The sequence below is a fragment of the Chelonia mydas genome, chromosome 1 (genome assembly GCF_015237465.2).
Source record: "Chelonia mydas isolate rCheMyd1 chromosome 1, rCheMyd1.pri.v2, whole genome shotgun sequence".
Taxonomy (NCBI): domain Eukaryota; kingdom Metazoa; phylum Chordata; order Testudines; family Cheloniidae; genus Chelonia; species Chelonia mydas.
The window spans coordinates 232,346,364-232,359,005 of NC_057849.1; positions in this window are offsets into that span (position 1 = coordinate 232,346,364).

Consider the following 12,642-nt stretch of genomic DNA (forward strand, 5'->3'; position numbering starts at 1 on the left):
TCCATCAATGTAAACACATTTGTTTGTCTTAGTGGTTGGCAGAATAAGTAGTAGGACTCAGTGGACTTATAGATTCATAGATACTAAGGTCAGAAGGGACCATTATGATCATCTAGTCTGACCTCCTGCACAACGGAGGCCACAGAATCTCACCCACTCACTCCTGCAAAAAACTTCACCTAAGTCTGAGCTATTGAAGTCCTCAAATCGTGGTTTAAAGACTTCAAGGAGCAGAGAATCCTCCAGCAAGTGACCCGTGCCCCATGCTACAGAGGAAGGTGAAAAACCTCCAGGGCCTCTTCCAATCTGCCCTGGAAGAAAATTCCTTCCCGACCCCAAATATGGCGATCAGCTAAACCCTGAGCATATGGGCAAAATTCACCAGCCAGATACTACAGAAAATTCTTTCCTGGGTAACTCAGATCCCACCCCATCTAACATCCCATCACAGGCCATTAGGCCTATTTACCATGAATATTTAAAGATCAATTAATTACCAAAATCATGTTATCCCATCATACCATCTCCTCCATAAACTTATCGAGTTTAATCTTAAAGCCAGATAGATCTTTTGCCCCCACTGCTTCCCTTGGAAGGCTATTCCAAAACTTCACTCCTCTGATGGTTAGAAACCTTCGTCTAATTTCAAGTCTAAACTTCCTAGTGGCCAGTTTATATCCATTTGTTCTTGTGTCCACATTGGTACTGAGCTTAAATAATTCCTCTCCCTCTCCAGTATTTATCCCTCTGATATATTTATAGAGAGCAATCATATCTCCCCTCAACCTTCTTTTATTTAGGCTAAACAAGCCAAGCTTCTTGAGTCTCCTTTCATAAGACAAGTTTTCCATTCCTTGGATCATCTTAGTAGCCCTTCTCTGTACCTGTTCCAGTTTGAATTCATCCTTCTTAAACGTGGGAGACCAGAACTGCACACAGTATTCCAGGTGAGGTCTCACCAGTGCCTTGTATAACGGTATTAAAACCTCCTTATTCCTACTGGAAATACCTCTCTTGATGCATCCCAAGACCGCATTAGTTTTTTTCACAGCCATATCATATTGGCGTCATCCTATGATCAACCAATACTCCAAGGTCCTTCTCCTCCTCCGTTACTCCTAGTTGATGTGTCCCCAGCTTATAACTAAAATTCTTGTTATTAATCCCTAAATGCATAACCTTACCTTCTCACTATTAAATTTCATCCTATTTCTATTACCCCAGTTTACAAGGTCATCCAGATCCTCCTGTATGATATCTCTAAATTGGCAATACCTCCCAGCTTTGTATCATCCGCAAACTTTATTAGCACACTCCCACTTTTTGTGCCGAGGTCAGTAACAAAAAGATTAAATAAGATTGGTCCCAAAACTGATCCTTGAGGAGCTCCACTGGTAACCTCCCTCCAGCCTGACAGTTCATCTTTCAGTATGACCCGCTGTAGTCTCCCCTTTAACCAATTCCTTATCCACCTTTCAATGTTCATATTGATCCCCATCTTTTCCAATTTAACTAATAATTCCCCATGTGGCACAGTATCAAACGCCTTACTGAAATCTAGGTAAATTAGATCCACTGTGTTTCCTTTGTCTAAAAAATCTGTTACTTTCTCAAAGAAGGAGATCAGGTTGGTTTGGCACAATCTACCTTTTGTAAAACCATGTTCTATTTTGTCCCATTTACCATTGACTTCAATGTCCTTAACTACTTTCTCCTTCAAAATTTTCTCCAAGACCTTGCATACTACAGATGTCAAACTAACAGGCCTGTAGTTACCTGGATCACTTTTTTTCCCTTTCTTAAAAATAGGAACTATGTTAGCAGTTCTCCAATCATACAGTACAACTCCTGAGTTTACAGATTCATTAAAAATTCTTGCTAATGGGCTTGCCATTTCGGGTGCCAATTCCTTTAATATTCTTGGATGAAGATTATCTGGGCCCCCCAATTTAGTTCCATTAAGCTGTTTGAGTTTCGCTTGTACCTCTGATATGGTAATATCTACCTGCATATCCTCATTCCCATTTGTCATGCTACCATTATCCCTAAGATCCTCTTTAGCCTTATTAAAGACTGAGGCAAAGTATTTGTTTAGATATTGGGCCATGCCTAGATTATCCTTAACCTCCTCTCCATCCTCAGTGTTTAGCGGTCCCACTTCTTCTTTCTTTGTTTTCTTCTTATTTATATGGCTATAGAACCTTTTACTATTGGTTTTAATTCCCTTTGCAAGGTCCAACTCTACTTGACTTTTAGCCTGTCTCACTTTATCCCTACATGTTCTGACCTCAATAAGGTAGCTTTCCTTGCTGATCCCTCCCATCTTCCACTGCCTGTATGCTTTCTGCTTTTTCTTAGTCGCCTCTCTGAGATGCTTGCTCATCCAGCTTAGTCTACAACTCCTGCCTATGAACTTTTTCCCCCTTTCTTGGGATGCAGGCTTCTGTAGCTTTGATTTAAAGTAATCCCAGGCCTCCTCTACCTTTAGATCCATAAGTTCTTCAGTCCAATCCTCTTCTCTAACTAATTTCCTTAATTTTTGAAAGTCAGCCCTTTTGAAATCAAAAACCCTAGTTGCAGATTTATTTTTGTTAATCCTTCTGTTCAGTCTGAACTGAATTAGCTCATGATCACTTGAACCAAGGTTGTCCCCTACAACCATTTCTTCTATGAGGTCCTCACTACTCACCAAAACCAAATCTAAAATGGCATCCCCTCTAGTCGGTTCAGCAACTACTTGATGAAGGAATCCATCAGCTATCGCATCTAGGAAAATCTGAGTCCTATTATTATTACTAGCACTCGTCCACCAGTCTATATCTAGGAAGTTGAAGTCTCCCATGATCATGCAGTTTCCATTAGTATTTACTTTATTAAAAACATTAAAAAGGGCTCTACCTATATCCAAGTTAGATCCCGGCGGTCTATAGCACACCCCAAGCACTATCCCAAGGAAGGCTCTAATAGTTTTCTTCCCCAGTGTGATTTTTGCCCAGACGGACTCTGTCTTATCCATTCCATCGCTTCTTATTTCTTTACATTCTACCTCATCATTGATATACAATGCTACTCCACCACCTTTACCTTTATTTCTGTCTTTCCTAAACAGCACATTCCCTTCAATACCCATACTCCGGTCATGACTACTATTCCACCATGTTTCTCTTATCCCTATAATATCTGGTTTCACTTCCTGCACCAGTAGCTCTAGTTCCTCCATTTTGTTACCTAGGCTCCTCGCATTGGTGTACAAACATCTTAATTTTTGCTGTTTGGCCTCACTCACATTCTGTACCCTATTAGGCACGGTCATTCTACAGCCAGTATAACCTATTAGACTGGTATCCACACTGCCCTTCCTCCTTATATACATTCTCCCACCCATGGCTGTATCCCTTCTCACTTCATTTTCTTCCCTCTCAATGCTATAATCCGGCATGGAGATTAGCTGGACATCTCCCAACCATCTCCCCCAGATTCCTAGTTTAAAGCTCTCTTAATCAGTTGTGCCAGCCTCCATCCTAGAAGTCTATTTCCTTCCCTACTCAGATGAAGTCCATCCCGAGAGAACTGTCCTCTGTCCATGAATGCCTCCCAGTGGCCATACATCCCAAAGCCCTCCTTATAGCACCACTGCCTGAGCCATCTATTGATAGTCCTAATCTTGTCACACCTTTGTTGCCCTTCTCTAGGAACAGGCAGAATCCCACTGAAGATCACCTGATCCTTGATTTCCTTAAGCGTCTTCCCCAGCCTAGCATAGTCTCCCTTAATACTTTCCAGTGAGAATCTAGCCGTATCATTTGTTCCCACATGAAGGATAATTAGGGGATTCTTTCCCGCTCCCTTTAGGATCTCTTCAACCTCAGGTCTACATCCCGTATCTTAGCACCTGGAAGACAGCACACCCTTCTATTCTCTGGATCAGCTCTGGTTACAGGCCTGTCTATTCTTCTCAGTAAAGAGTCCCCGATCACATAGACCTGCCTTTTCCTGGTGGCGGTGCTATTCTCCAGTCTATCCCCTGTTCCCTCTGGCTGCAAGTTCTTTCCATTCCTATTCAACCCATCCTGTATCCTCCTGGGGCTCATATTTGGTGTAGTCTCCATTGACTCTTCCCCTTTTCCTATAGACGAGCCGCTCTTCTCTTCTTCCTTGCCCTTCCACCTTCAGCAACTACCTGCTGAGCCCCTTCTTCATTTTCCAACTCTGCAAACCTGTTCTTGAGCTCTATTTCTCCTTCACTAGCCCGTCTTTTCCTCTGCCTGGTTCTTTTGGTCACATGCTTCCACTGACCACTATCGTCACCCAGTCTCCCCTCAGAATTCCCCAGCCCTGCTTCCATCTGCAAGTCTGAGCTTTTCCCTTCAGATACCTCATGTCTTTGCTCCATAATCTGCTCAAACCCCTTCCTAAACTCAAACAGACTTTCCACCTGCATCTCCAAACCTCGGATCTTTTCCTCCATCAGCTCTATCAGACTGCATTTCATGCAGACAAAACTCTTACCAGGTATCCCCTCCAGGATCATGTACATACCGCAGCTTCCACATCCAGTTATCCTCATTGTGTCTTCCACTACGTGGGTCACTCCCACTGCTGCCTCTGTATCTGTCATAGCCTTCCCACCTAAATCCTGTTAATCTGGGAAACACAAACCACACCAAAACATCACCACCCACAGCAAAGCCAAATCCCAAACAAGTACCACAATACAAACTCCCCTTACAAACTCCCACTCAAACTCCCCTGTTTACAGCTCTGTTTGGTGGCTGGCTACCTTTTAGGACCCCTAGTCAGAGAAGCCCCGCCCCCTAATCAGGGCTCAGCTTCTCTCCCAGCACAAAGCCCCTACAAGCCTCTACACATACAAATACTACAAATACAAAACCAAATACAAATACCTTCTCCTCCAACAGAACTCCCACTCCCCTGTTTACAGCTCTGTTTGCTAGCTCTTGTGCCGCTGCAGCTGTCTGTGACTTGTAGGCTCTAGTGCAGTTATGTAACCAAAATTATCTGGATTTGTAAAATACACTTTCACGATAAAGAGATTGCACTACAGTACTTGTATGAGGGGAATTGAAAAATACTATTTCTTTTGTTTATCATTTTTACCGTGCATATATTTGTAATAAAAAATAATAATATAAAGTGAGCACCATACACTTTGTATTCTGCAAAAAGAAAAGGAGGACTTGTGGCACCTTAGAGACTAACCAATTTATTTGAGCATAAGCTTTCGTGAGCTACAGCTCACTTCATCGGATGCATTCTGTGGTGTAATTGAAATCAATATTGAAACTGTAGAAAAACATCCAAAACATTTAATACATTTCAGTTGGTATTCTATTGTTATAAGTGCGATTTATTTTTTTGAGTTAATCGCGTGAGTTAACTGCGATTAATTGACAGCCCCTAATAATTACACATAGGTAGTTCTCAGTTTCCTTCTTAAAAAAAATCAAATAGAAGACAGACGGGAAAAAGGTGTGTGAATGGTATAAAAGAACTGAAACTCTCAATATTATAATTACATAGGAAATGTCAGAGGCTAGTGATCTGAGGATAGTACTGTGAACCAAAAACAGCTGAGGTTAAATCCTGGCTCCACTTAAGTCAGTGGGACTTTTGCCATGGAGTTCAATAGAGCCAGGATCTCATCCTGGAATTCTACATCCAGTTCTGTCACACACTTGTTTTGTGACCTTAGGCAAGTCATTTAACTCTCCGTGCCTCAGTTTCCCAAGATGTAGGGAATACTTATTTGCCCTGTTGTGAGGTGTCCCAGCCATGGTCAAGCTCCCCTTGCTGGACACTCACAGCTTGCTGTTTTTGGATGCCAGCACTGGATCTGTGTACTTCTAGCTTGCTGAGTCCAAGCAGAGTCCAGGCAATGCCTCTGGCTTTGGGTCTCTAGGCAGACACTCAGAGTACAGATCCTGCATTTAGCACTCCTTTCTGAGAGCTGGGACTTTGTAGCCAACTGCTTAGGTCTTGAGCCAGCTCTCTGAGTAGTTTAAGCACACCATTCCCAGAGCTCCAATCTTGTGGGCAGTTTACAGTTTACCTCTTCAGGGACACAGTGCAAATAGACACAGAGGTTACAGAAGGATTTCTAACACAATGACTTTTTTCTTTAGACAGCACAAAAGATCCATAGATTTAGGAAAATAAGACACACTTGCACATGAATCCTTGTCTTATTTCCTCACCATTCTTGAGATTTCTTTGGGATGTGGCTCGGTGTCTTTTCAGGTCCAGGAGGTCCCCTCTGCTGGGCCATAATCCTACAGTTCATGGCTTCTCCTTCAAATCATGGAGTCTCTCTGACCTCTGCAATCCGTTTTCTTCAGCTTTGGCTGGTGTCACAGTCAACAGGTCCCCTCCCCCTCCTAAAGCCTGTCCCTTTGTTCCTCTCTGTCTCTCTTTGAGTCCCTCTGTATTTTTAAAAGGCTGTACCAACACCTCAGTCTCTTTGTTCTCCCTCTAGGGAAATTCTACTGCTCCTCTCCCCGCTCCCTATAGACAAGTCATGTCCAACTGGATCTCCTAGACTTCAGCCATCACATTGTTTTAAGGTGCTCTCATTTGAATGGGAAGTATTCATGTTATTGACTTTCCACTGTCCGTGGTCTGGAAGGGATGTGACACCGACCCTGATAGCATATGGCTGACTCAACATCCACTGAAGTATTCAGTGATATAGCTGCTGCTGCTTCATCCCCTTATCCTATCAACCAGGGTTGAGTTATCGTGCAAGTAACAGCCATCTACCTCTGTCTGAAGTGGCACTAAGGTCCAGCTGTTTACCATCTTCTTTGATGCAATCCACCCAACACTTGCTCAGCTTTCCTTGGGGTCTCTTTCTTACCTCCCTTTCCTCCCCTGCTATCTTCACCAGGTCCCCTCCATTCATCCTCTGCATGTGTCCAAACCAGTGAAGTTGCTGTCTTTTATGATATTGGGCTTCATTGCCTGTGCAGGTCACTGCTTTTTGTCTGACTCTTCGCTCTGACTGCTACTCCCCCTGACCCTTTAAAGGTCAGTTCAGATGCTGGGTGCCAGAAATCCTATTGGCCAGTGACTGCCAGACTTAAGGCAGGTAAACTTCTGGTATAGACATGAAACACACTCCCACCAATAGCAGTAGTCCCTCGTGGAGACACATACTGGCCAGTCTCGCTCCTCATTGTAACCAGTATCCATTACAGCCCTTTGATATCTTGCCATAAAAAGACGAAAACTACTTGCACCAACATAGTCATCTTGTGCCAGAGACTTGTTAGGGGAAATCAACCTAATTAGCATATGTGACTCCATTTTGGGTTTCCTCTTGGCCATTTACTAGAAGGGAAACAAAGGAGACAGGAACCAGCCGACAGGCCTGAAATAGTTGCCACTTCAGCTTTTTTGCAGGGGGAAGGTGGCTGCAGGGGATTGGTAATAGATAAGGAGAAGGCCTGTTTATTGGTTTAGGCCCCCCGAGGCACACAGGCAGGATGTTTTGCCAACAGTATATAATCTTTGTGTAACCTGTAATCAGGGTCCCGTTCTGCTTAACAGAGCGGTATCATGCTCGAGCGTAATAAACCTACAAACTTTGAGATACTCTGCAGTCTGTCTTTATTTGGTTGCCTCAGCCTAGAAATGAACTGTACGTGACTGGAATAATTCGTAACAGACTGTCGTGTGTTGGCTGAGGGCCTTTCCCCAGTTAGACTAAGCCCAGGTCTACATTAGGAGTTGAGGTCAAATTTAGCAGCGTTAAATTGATTTAATCCTGCACCCGTCCACACGACGAAGCCCTTTTTTTTTTTTACTTAAAGGGCTCTTAAAATCGATTTCCTTACTCCACCCTCGACAAGGGGATTAGCGCTGAAATCGGCCTTGCCAGGTCGAATTTGGGGTACTGTGGAAGCAATTAGACAGTATTGGCCTCTGGGAGCTATCCCAGAGAGCTCCATTGTGACCGCTCTGGACAGCACTCTCAACTCAGATGCACTGGCCAGGTAGACAGGAAAAGGCCCACGAACTTTTGAATTTCAATTTCCTGTTTGGCCAGCGTGGCAAGCTGCAAGTGAGTGCAGAGCTCATCAGCAGAGGTGACCATGCAGAACTCATCAGCAGAGGTGACCATGATGGAGTCCCAGAATCGCAAAAGAGCTCCAGCATGGACCGAACGGGAGGTACAGGATCTGATCGCTGTATGGGGAGAGGAATCCGTGCTATCAGAACTCCGTTCCAGTTTTTGAAATGCCAAAACATTTGTCAAAATCTCCCAGGGCATGAAGGACAGAGGCCGTAACAGGGACGCGAAGCAGTGCCGCATGAAACTTAAGGAGCTGAGGCAAGCCTACCAGAAAACCAGAGAGGCAAACGGCAGCTCCGGGTCAGAGCCCCAAACATGCCGCTTCTATGATGAACTGCATGCCATTTAGGGGGTTCAGCCACCACTACCCCAGCCATGTTGTTTGACTCCTTCAATGGAGATGGAGGCAACAAGGAAGCAGGTTTTGGGGACGAAGAAGATGATGATGAGGAGGAGGTTGTAGATAGCTCACAGCAAGCAAGCGGAGAAACCGGTTTTCCCGACAGCCAGGAACTGTTTCACACCCTGGACCTGGAGCCAGTACCCCCCCCGAACCCACCCAAGGCTGCCTCCCGGACCCGCCAGGTGAAGGGATCTCTGGTGAGTGTACCTTTTAAAATAGTGTACATGGTTTAAAAGCAAGCATGTTTAATGATTAATTTGCCCTGGCATTTGCAGCTCTCCTGGATGTACTCCCAAAGCCTTTGCAAAAGGTTTCTGGGGAGGGCAGCCTTATTCCGTCCACTATGGTAGGGCACTTTACGACTCCAGGCCAGTAGCACGTACTCGGGAATCATTGTAGAACAAAGCATTGCAGTGTATGTTTGCTGGCATTCAAACAACATCTGTTCTTTATCTCTCTGTGTTATCCTCAGGAGAGTGATATCATTGATGGTCACCTGGTTGAAATAGGGTGCTTTTCTTAAGGGGACATTCAGAGGTGCCTGTTCCTGCTGGGCTGTTTGCCTGTGGCTGAACAGAAATGTTCCCCGCTGTTAGCCACGGGGAGGGGGGAGGGAGGAGGGGCTAGGCACGTGGTGGGGGGAAGGCAAAATGCAACCTTGGAACGAAAGCACATGTGCTATGTATGTAATGTTAACAGCAAGGTTTACTGTGAAAGAGTGTACCCATTGTTCTATAAAATGTGTCTTTTTAAATACCACTGTCCCTTTTTTTCTCCACCAGCTGCATGTGTTTCAAGGATCATAGGATCTTCTCCTTCCCAGAGGCTAGTGAAGATTAGAAGGCAAAAAAAACGCACTCGCAATGAAATGTTCTCTGAGCTCATGCTGTCCTCCCACACTGACAGAGCACAGATGAATGCATGGAGGCAGACAATGTCAGAGTGCAGGAAAGCACAAAATGACCAGGAGGAGAGGTGGTGAGCTGAAGAGAGGGCTGAAGCTGAAAGGTGGTGGCAGCATGATGAGAGGAGGCAGGATTCAATGCTGAGGTTGCTGGAGGATCAAACTAATAAGCTCCAGCATATGGTTGAGCTACACGAAAGACAGCTGGAGCACAGACCACCACTACAGGCCCTGTGTAACCAACCGCCCTCCTCCCCAAGTTCCATAGCCTCCTCACCTAGACACCCAAGAACGTGGTGGGGGGGCCTCCGGCCACCCAGCCACTCCACCCCAGAGGATTGCCCAAGCAATAGAAGGCTGGCATTCAATAAGTTTTAAACTTTTAAACTTTTAAAGTGCTGTGTGGCCTTGTCCTTCCCTCCTCCACCACCCCCTCCCAGTTCTTCTCTCCTCCACCACCCCTCCCGGGCTACCTTGGCAGTTATCCCCGCATTTGTGTGATGAATGAATAAAGAATGCATGAATGTGAAGCAACAATGACTTTCTTGCCTCTGCAAGTGGTGATCGAAGGGAGGAGGGGAGGGTGGTTAGCTTACAGGGAAGTAGAGTGAACCAAGGGGTGGGGGGTTTCATCAAGGAGAAACAAACAGAACTTTCACACCGTAGCCTGGCCAGTCATGAAACTGGTTTTCAAAGCTTCTGTGATGCGCACCGCACCCTCCTGTGCTCTTCTAACCACCCTGGTGTCTGGCTGCGTGTAACCAGCGGCCAGGCGATTTGCCTCAACCTCCCACCCCGCCATAAATGTCTCCCCCTTACTCTCACAGATATTGTGGAGCGCACAGCAAGCAGTAATAACAGTGGGAATATTGGTTTCGCTGAGGTCTAAGCGAGTCAGTAGACTGCGCCAGCGCGCTTTTAAACGTCCAAATGCACATTCTACCACCATTCTGCAATTGCTCAGCCTGTAGTTGAACAGCTCCTGACTACTGTCCAGGCTGCCTGTGTACGGCTTCATGAGCCATGGCATTAAGGGGTAGGCTGGGTCCCCAAGGATAACTATAGGCATTCCAACATCCCCAACGGTTATTTTCTGGTCTGGGAATAAAGTCCCTTCCTGCAGCTTTTGAAACAGACCAGAGTTCCTGAAGATGCGAGCGTCATGTACCTTTTCAAGTCATCCCACGTTGATGTTGGTGAAACGTCCCTTGTGATGCACCAGTGCTTGCAGCACTATTGAAAAGTACCCCTTGCAGTTTATGTACTCGCAGCTTGGTGCTCCGGTGCCAAGATAGGGATATGGGTTCCGTCTGTGGCCCCACCACAGTTAGGGAATCCCATTGCAGCAACGCCATCCACTATGACCTGCACATTTCCCAGGGTCACTACCCTTGATATCAGCAGATCTTTGATTGTGTTGGCTACTTGCATCACAGCACCCCCCACAGTAGATTTGCCCACTCCAAATTCCCGACTGACCGGTAGCTGTCTGGTGTTGCAAGCTTCCACAGGGCTATTGCCACTCGCTTCTCAAGGTGAGGGCTGCTCTCATCTTGGTATTCATGCACTTCAGGGCAGGGGAAAGCAAATCACAAAGTTCCATGAAAGTGCCCTAATGCATGTGAAAATTTCACAGCCACTGGGAAATGTCCCAGACCTGCAACACTATGCAGTCCCACCAGTCTGTGCTTGTTTCCTGGGCCCAGAATTGGCGTTCCACCGCATGAACCTGCCCCATTAGCACCATGATGCCCGCATTGCCAGTGCCCGTGCTTTGAGAGAAGTCTGTGTCCATGTCCTCATCACTCTTGTCACCGCATTAATGTCACCTACTTGCCCGGTTTCGCTTTGCCAGGTTCTGGTGCTGCATATACTGCTGGATAATGTGTGTGGTGTTTAATGTGCTCCTAATTGCCAAAGTGATCTGAGGAGGCTCCATGCTTGCCATGATATGTCATCTGCACAGAAAAAAGGCGTGGAACGATTGTCTGCCGTTGCTCTGACGGAGGGAGGGGCGACTGACGACATGGTTTACAGGGTTGGCTTACAGGGAATTAAAATCAACAAAGGGGGTGGCTTTACATCAAGGAGAAACAAAAACAACTGTCACACAGAATGGCCCCCTCAAGGATTGAACTCAAAACCCTGGGTTTAGCAGGCCAGTGCTCAACCCACTAAGCTATCCCTCCTTCTGGTATTTCAGGCAGGACTGAATCTCCATTAAAATTTTCAAGGTGCCCCTGACAGACCTCACCAAAACGATTGTCGGCCGTTGATTTCACGGAGGGAGGGAGAGGGGAACAAATGAATACAAAACAAATCTGGTCTATTTCTTGTTTTGATCCACTCCATTTATCTTTTACATCTTTGGCTGGCAGCAGATGGTGCAGTAGGACTGGTTTCAGAGTAGCAGCCGAGTTAGTTCGTATTCGCAAAAAGAAAAGGAATACTTGTGGCACCTTAGAGACTAACCAATTTATTTGAGCATAACATTCAAAAACCAGTTGGAGAACACTTCAGTCTCTTTGATCACTCGATTACAGACCTAAAAGTTGCAATTCTTCAACAAAAAACCTTCAAAAACAGACTCCGAGGAGAGACTGCTGAATTGGAATTAATTTGCAAACTGGATACAATTAACTTAGGCTTGAGTAGAGACTGGGAGTGGATGGGTCATTACACAAAGTAAAACTATTTCCCCTTGTTTATTCCCCCCCCACCTCCAACTGTTCCTCAGATATTCTTGTCAACTGCTGGAAATGGCCCACCTTGATTATCACTACAAAAGGGTTTCTCCCCTTCCCCCGCCCCTTGCTCTCCTGCTGGTAATAGCTCACCTTAAGTGATCACTCTTTTGTTACAGTGTGTAACACCCATTGTTTCATGCTCTCTATGTATATAAATCTCCCCTCTGTATTTTCCACTGAATGCATCCGATGAAGTGAGCTGTAGCTCACGAAAGCTTATGCTCAAATAAATTGGTTAGTCTCTAAGGTGCCACAAGTACTCCTTTTCTTTTTGCAGTAGGACTGCAAGCCATCCACATCTCTTGGCTGCTTGGCAGAAGATAGTACAATAGGACTGCCTGCAGGACTAAAAAGAATGACCTGGTCTAGTCACTCCTAATTTAGTCTCTGCGCCCATATCTGCCCAGGCGCTCCTGACCGACTTTACTGTTGTGGCCAGGAGCATCTTGGACACGATGAGGATGGTTTTCAGGCCTATTGCACCGTCTGCTGCCAC